Source organism: Amblyraja radiata, chromosome 8, assembly GCF_010909765.2.
Source record: "Amblyraja radiata isolate CabotCenter1 chromosome 8, sAmbRad1.1.pri, whole genome shotgun sequence".
Lineage (NCBI taxonomy): Eukaryota > Metazoa > Chordata > Chondrichthyes > Rajiformes > Rajidae > Amblyraja > Amblyraja radiata.
This window is the reverse complement of record NC_045963.1, coordinates 18,629,679-18,635,651: the sequence shown is the minus strand read 5'-3', so window position 1 is coordinate 18,635,651 and position 5,973 is coordinate 18,629,679. Positions and strand designations below refer to the sequence as shown.

At 39.3% G+C, this 5,973-nt stretch overlaps 1 long non-coding RNA gene across 1 annotated transcript; it reads left to right on the top strand.

The window, feature by feature from the left end:
• The first annotated feature begins 389 nt into the window (after positions 1 to 389).
• On the top strand, positions 390 to 2,388 carry LOC116975916. The gene is made up of 2 exons (XR_004412810.1): positions 390 to 430; positions 624 to 2,388. It is a non-coding gene; the product is annotated as an uncharacterized LOC116975916 (long non-coding RNA).
• Positions 2,389 to 5,973: the final 3,585 nt, after the last annotated feature.

The window sequence follows — 5,973 nt, the reverse complement described above, 5'->3', positions numbered from 1 at the left end:
ATAGATGGGAAACATCCTCGGCACCTGATGAGTGGAGGGGGACTCTGAGAAGACAGCTCTAATTATGCAAGGCAGCTTGCTTTAGCACTTTCAAAACCAAAGGCAAGGCAACTTGCTTTAGCACTTTCAAAACCAAAGGCAAGGCAGGTCGCTTGAGCACTTTCAAAACCAAAGACAACACAGCTTTAGCACTTTCAAACCAAACACACCTTTGCATTTTCATACTACATTTTCAAACCATATTAACAATTTTAATTAAAAAAGTCGCGAAAATAATGTACCAAATGTACAGAGGAGTGGATTTCTAAAATCACAAGGAAAATCTCTACTGAAATATGTAAAAATATCCCCGTTTTGGCATCTGGTTTTCGAGCAGACGAAATCACAGGCAAAATCACACACACACAGAGTTTTAAAAGTAGGTAGGTAGGTAGGTAGATAGGTAGATAGGTAGATAGGTAGGTAGATAGATAGGTAGGTAGATAGATAGATAGATAGATAGATAGATAGATAGATAGATAGATAGATAGATAGATAGATAGATAGATAGATAGATAGATAGATAGATAGATAGATAGATAGATAGATAGATAGATAGATAGATAGATAGATAGATGTGGTAGATAGATGTGGTAGATGTGGTAGATTAACTGGTTAATAAAGTTAAATTTGTTAGAAAATGGGCTTGATGGCAAAATTGCTAAAACCCAGCAATGTGAACCGGTTAATTTTATTCTACACTTTTTATCAATTATCTCTCGGCTAACTTTGAATTAAGAAAACTTGGAACAAGCAGTAACTACCTTAAATGAGGTGTTTGCAATACAATACCAGTTTTTTTATTACGAATTGATATACATGTGGTGCATAGTCCCACTCGTATCAAAAGAACATCCAAAGGCAATAAACATGATGATAACAAAACTGATTTCCATGACCAGTAGAAAATGGGGAGGAAGGAAGGAGAGGCAATAAAATATGATCACAAGCAGGCAATCTGATCGTTAAACCTGCCTAATTCTTCAGATGGTTCATGACTGATTTGTACTTCAACCCATTTCTATACGCTAACCCTTGACACGTCTAGTTAATGAAAGAGTATCTATCCATCTTAAATTACAATTAACCCACATCCATAGTTATTTGAAGACTCTCGGATTTCCTCCAAGTTTTTGTGTCCTCCTAAAAGGCTTCTAATTTTTATCTACAACCACTTACTTTCCCCTTCACTGCAGTACCTTGCCCAACCTCGGGATTAAATCTTCTATCTTTCTTTAAAAAGCGATTGCCCACCCACTTTATAAATTTGAAAGAATAGAATCAAATGTTATCACACGTTTGCATAATTTAGCTTTTAAAACCAGTAGCAAGGCATCTGTTGCTCTTCAGAAGCAGGCGGTGGGCCACTGTCTTTAACACTAGAATCATGTGAACATTCTGTTCTCCCTGTGCTATTAGGTAGGAGTGTTCCAGGTCTTTGACCTGGCAACAATGAAGGGCTGATATGGGACATGGAGGATAATTTGCAAATGGTGATGGAGGCCACAAGCAGCTGGAGGAGCAAGTAACTAGTGCATTTCGTAGATGGTGCTATTCTGCGCACTGTACACAGGTGGTGCTTGGAATGAAAGTCGAGGCTGGTGGACAACGGGCTAATCAAGTGGGCTGCAAAGTGCTGATAGTGTTTTGCTATTTTTATATAATTGCATTCATCCAGAGAAATTGAAATGTTCCATCCCACTGTCAATTCGTTCCTTGTTATATTAGGAGATGAGCCACAGGATATGCCAACTTTAACCAGCTGTGGTAGTCACAGTATTTATATGGCTGGTCTCTAAAGTCTGAAATCTAAATTGGATTGAATGACTTTGCTAGAGGAACAGCTTGTTCTGAAGTGCACATATTCAGCACTACAGCAATGCTGTTGGCTGGATCCATAGCTGTATGGTGTGCTCTTGATATCATAGATCTAAAGCCTAACTTTTGTGATGTGGGGACCACAGGTGGACCATTTATTTTGCACTGTTTACTGACCATGATCACGATTGCTTCAATCTTCCACTTTCTCTCCAAGTCTCACATCATCCTGAGTTTAAAAATATAAAATCACTGGTCATTTTCTTCATCTATGGCATAATATTTCAGACCGTTAGCAATATAAGCAGTGCTATACTGCAGCTTCAGTAGGCTGACATCTTATTTTTTGGTATATCTATTGCTGGTCCCAACATGCTCTTCTTGTTCCCACCAATCCCCAGTTTGAAAGAAATGGTAGAGGGATGTCACAGATTGTGATATTGTTCATTACTGCTTCTGCTGACGATCTCCAGTAACTCCTGCATTCTGCCAGGTCTGAGTTTATTGCATTAGCATGGATAGCTATTATTTTAAAAAATGAATAAAGAAAAATAACATTTGTTCTTGGGTTTTGATACCAAATTTCAAAGATCTCTGTCCTCAAACGTATTTCTGCCACCGACTAGGTAATTCTAATAGATTGACAGTGCAGTGACATTTTAGAAATTAGTTTGGGTCATTGCAGATTCTGGAACAAAAAAAATTAAATTTCAGTTCAGTTTCTGTATCCATTTGAGATAATGGGTTATTGTTTCATGCACAGACCATTTGTTATTTCTGGTGATGAAATACATAAGACATCAATTACAGATGGATGCAGTACTTAGTATTGCTCTGCACCCTAGGTCAGGATTAAATCTCAAATTGCTTGAACTGCAATGTAGCTGCACCATCCTGTCGACCCTAACAAATTCATTTAAAATGGTCCATTACTCTGAACCCAGGTTTTATCCTAACCGTGGGTGAGAAATTTGCACATTCTCTTTGTAACTGCTTGGGCTTTGTTGGATATTCGCCCACATCCAAAGATATGCCAATTGATTCAATGCTCACTGTAAATTATCCCCCAATGTCATTAAGTGATTAAAATTGGGATTCACCAGAGCAAGTTTCAGCACAATAAGAGAATTAGTTGAGGTGGAATGGAAATGATCTGGACATCAATGTGCAGTTTGCATGTGATCACAGATTTCCTTTGGGTGCTTTGGTTTCCTTCCACATCCCAAAGCTGTGCAGGTTGGAAGGTTAATGTGAGGATTATGGATAGAATCTGAAGGGAGTTAAAGATCCTGTTTTCATGCTACAATGCCTGAATTTTGCCTACAACTCTGAATACTGTTACATACAGCTCCAATTGGTGCAGTTTGTTTAAGAAGGAACTGCAGTTGCTGGAAAAATCGAAAGTAGACAAAAAATGCTGGAGGAACTCAGCGAGTGAGGCAGCATCTATGGAGAAAAGGATTAGGCGACTCAGGTCGAGATCTTGATGTGGAGTTGCCTGTCATAAATATTGCATTGCAAATTCTTCCAACTCGGATCAGCTAGTTATGTATTAAAAATCTTGCATCTGCAGACTTTAAATGTTTTCAATTATAAATGCTCCTGGTCTTAAATTATAATGGAAACCATCTACATAAAGTTGACCACCCTTTGTATCTTCAAATTGATGCTTTAAAAAGTACACATTTAAAAATACCGTAACAGTGCAACATGTTGAAAGCAAAAACTAAAGTTATTGTTAATACACTTATCGTAATGTCCATATTAAAAATTTATATTCTGAGGGATTTTCCAATAGGTGATTATAGGAGTATTTGTGAATTTCAAAACACTATAAATCCATGTTGTCCACTTATGCACTTACACATCCTAAAGCTGTGCATGAATGTAGATGAATGTTTAGGTGAGGGATGGAATCTGAAGGGAGTTAGTGGGAATGCGGGGAGTCTGTGGGATGTCAGCATGGATTCAGTGGGTCAAAGAGTTTGTTTTCAAGCTACAATGCCTGACTACAGCTAACAACTCTTACAATTCTTGAATACTGTTACATGCTGCCCCAAATTGGTGCAGCATCATATTGTATATTTACAGCAAATGACAGATGATTGTTGGATTGGATTCCAGATGAACACATTTAAGTATTGAAACTACAACTGGAACTACAACAGGCCATTAGAGGTGCCGCATTGATGGCAGCCTCTGCCTACAGTCTCTGTTTTTCTGTCTTTTTTTTATTTTTAGTCAGTTTCAAAAGTTTGTTTTGGAGATTTATTTAGCTTTTCTATGTGGGGCAGGGGGGGTAGGGTAAGGGGGAAACCGTTTCCCAGTCACTTCCTGGTGAGGACGCGACTATTCTCCGAGTCGCGTCCTCGCCCCCTCCTCGCGGCCTACCACCTGGATTGGAGCGGCCTTTCCTGCTGGGGACCCGGACCAGAGCTTCAGCAGCGGTGGCGCATCGCTGGATACATCGCGGAGCAGGCGATTGCTTACCTGGATCGCCGTTGAAGCTCCAGAGTGTTGGGCCTGCTGCTTCAACATTGGAGCTGTGGTTCGTAGAGCTTCCAGCGTGGGCGGCGCTGACTTCAACATCTTGGAGTCCTGGGGCCCTTTGCCGAGGGCCGCCATGTTGAAACTCCGCCCAGCGTGGCCTGAGGACTTCGGGAGCCGCGGAGGTGGCCGATTCGGATGTCCAAGCTGCTGAGGATGTCCTCCAGTCCCGACGTCGGACTTCCATCACCCCGGCGAGCGGGCCTGAACATCAGGCCGCCCGTAGCGGCGACAGTGGGGGGGTTCGGGAACCCCCCCGACCATGGGAGGACAACAGAGGAGGATGACTGAATTTTGGAGCCTTCCCTCACAGTGGGAAACTTTGATCCCGCTGTGTGGGGATGTCTGTGTTAAAGACTATCCTGTTCTGTGCTCTTTATTATTCGTATGGCTGTATGGCGACCACACACAAATAAATGTATCTTGAAGAGTAAAAGAAGGTAGACCATTGTTCTCATGTGATTCCAACATTTGTTGAAAAGGATGGTTTATGAACTGGAAATATGATTTAATTAAATCTGAGGGGAATGATAATCTTAAACCATGAAATGTATCTGTTTTATATACATTCAGCAACATTCATGGTCTTTTGAAATACAGTTTTGTTTAATATAGAATCTAACAGGTTGTATATTAAATCCCCAATGTGTACGAATGGTTTTCAAACATTGTCTACTGTTTTGTGTATAAATCTAATAAAGAATACGTTGTATATTATTAACTTTGCCTGACATTCAAGTTCAGGTAAAATGATCTGTTTTGAAAATAATCCAAATATTATAAATTCCTTTTCTGCTTTCTACAATGGTGTAATTGTATTTATAATAAAACATTTGTATTTTGCATATCTGACTGCTTTTAACCATCGTAGCATTTCAAAAAACACCTTTTTTTAATTTGGAACCTACTTCTGAATAATTGGTTGCCGAGCATAATATTCGTGAACCAGGAAAAACTGAGCTATAAACATTTCTCAAAGTTGGTTTTGCCTCAAAATTATGGGGTCTGTCTGCTTAGGGCTGATGTTCTACTTTAGCAGATGCTGTGGAAAATACAAATTGAATTGGATGGGTTTGATTAAATTAAAATCCAAATAGCTCTCGCTAATGGTAGCAATTTCAAGATCTAATAATGCTTCAATTAAATGTACTCATTTCTATTGAATTAGAAAAGCTTCTATATGTTTATTGGACAAGTTAATATTTGATTAGTTTTATATTTTCCAGTCTTCTAGTTGACCTAGTTTTGCTGAGCAGAATGGGAGTGTGCAACAACACTGCAGAGCCATCATGTTTTACATGCTGCCTGTACTGCTTGAAGGATACAGAAATTGGGGCTTACAGTAGACACAACTCATTCCAATCAAAGCAAATTAAGCGTCTAAGTTTCAAATCAAAACATTGCTGGAGTGCAGTTATTGAAAAGGATAGGAATAGTGAACAAGCAAAAAAATTACTATTATCCCAAAAAATCAACAAGATATATGCCTACAAGTTTATCCACAGTGGCTTCAGTGATTTTGCTCAGGACAGCACTAGTGCATGATGCCTTGTATCAACAAACGAATCA